The sequence below is a fragment of the Hippocampus comes genome, unplaced genomic scaffold (assembly GCF_001891065.2).
Source record: "Hippocampus comes isolate QL1 unplaced genomic scaffold, H_comes_QL1_v1.1 scaffold56, whole genome shotgun sequence".
Classification (NCBI taxonomy): Eukaryota; Metazoa; Chordata; class Actinopteri; order Syngnathiformes; family Syngnathidae; genus Hippocampus; species Hippocampus comes.
In genome coordinates, this window is record NW_017842056.1 from 1,185,696 (window position 1) to 1,186,962 (window position 1,267).

At 48.1% G+C, this 1,267-nt stretch overlaps 1 protein-coding gene across 2 annotated transcripts in view; it reads left to right on the forward strand.

Annotated features, from left to right (window-relative positions):
* LOC109510389 (NHS-like protein 1) overlaps positions 1-1,267 on the forward strand; it is a 19,016-nt gene that overhangs the window by 8,093 nt on the left and 9,656 nt on the right. The window lies entirely within an intron of this gene.

Consider the following 1,267-nt stretch of genomic DNA (forward strand, 5'->3'; position numbering starts at 1 on the left):
GTGTGTGTGTGTGTGTGTGTGTGTGTGTGTGTGTGTGTGTGTGTGATGAATGGAATTCCGCATCGGTGTGCAATTGTAAAACAAGGCTGTGTGTTGAAAAAAAAATCTGAAACTGCATTTAGGAGTGGCTCAATACTGGCCGGCCATATTCGGGCCGGAGTTGGAAATACATTTCTGGCCCAAATACTTCACGCCACAACCGGCCCTCATCTGGTTTGCCAGAGTCAAGCCAGTGCCTCCTTTGCCACGCCTGGGCCGTGTTCGGCCCACATGCGTTATGCCATTGCCGACACCAGGCCAGCTGTGCCGGCTTCATGCCGAAGCCGGGCCAGATGCCTTTGCTGACTGGGGAGAGTCGCCCGCGACCCTCGCGAGGGTAAGCGACTCAGATAACGGATGGACGGATGAGTTCATTAGATGCAATTTTTTTTTAATAGAAAAATTCGATTTGGGGACCTCCTGCGCTAAAAACATGACACGACGCGAGCGTGATGTCACTTCCTGAGACGGGAACGTGAAGTTGAAGGCTCCCACAAAAAGCAGAGTTTCCCTTTCTTCGGTCTTCCAAAATGTTATTTGTAGAGACCCTTCAGTGTGATCGCAAGTGTACTCCTGTATTTTAAGAGTCCCGAACTGTTACTTTTGTTGCTGCAGACACAAAATACATCCACGACGGATCTCCGCGGCTAAAAATGGTGTGCGATATTTTTCTATTTAAGTCGCTAATTGGTGGTGACGCTTAGTTTCTTTTTCTCAAAATCCTAACAATTACCTTCAGGTGGAAGTAGATATACGCCATAAATGATGTAAATAATGTTTTGTGACCTTGATGAGTTGCTGTAGTCTGATTACTTGACTGGAAAAAAGTAGCGAGCGAGCGAGAGAGAGAGAAGCGAGAAAATATTGAGCGAGGGAGAGAGAAAGAGACATCGGATCGAGCGGGATGGATAGAGGGAGATAGAAAGAGCGATGGGATTTAGGGGAGATACAAAGATGCGATCGAGGGAGAGAAAATAGAGAGATTATAGACAGGAAGTAATTTAGCAGAGAGAGGTTCGGGGTGAGCAAGGATGTTGAGTTGAGGGAGAGAGAGAGAGAGAGAGAGAGAGAGAGAGAGAGAGAGAGAGAGAGAGAGAGAAAGAGATGAGGAAGGTAGATGAAGAGGAGTGTGAGCATCACTGAGTTGCGCTGCAGTGGTGTTCAGCTGCATTCGTTGCGTGTGTGTGCGCGTGTGCGTGAGTGTGTGCGTGTACTGCAGCCTGCTGAT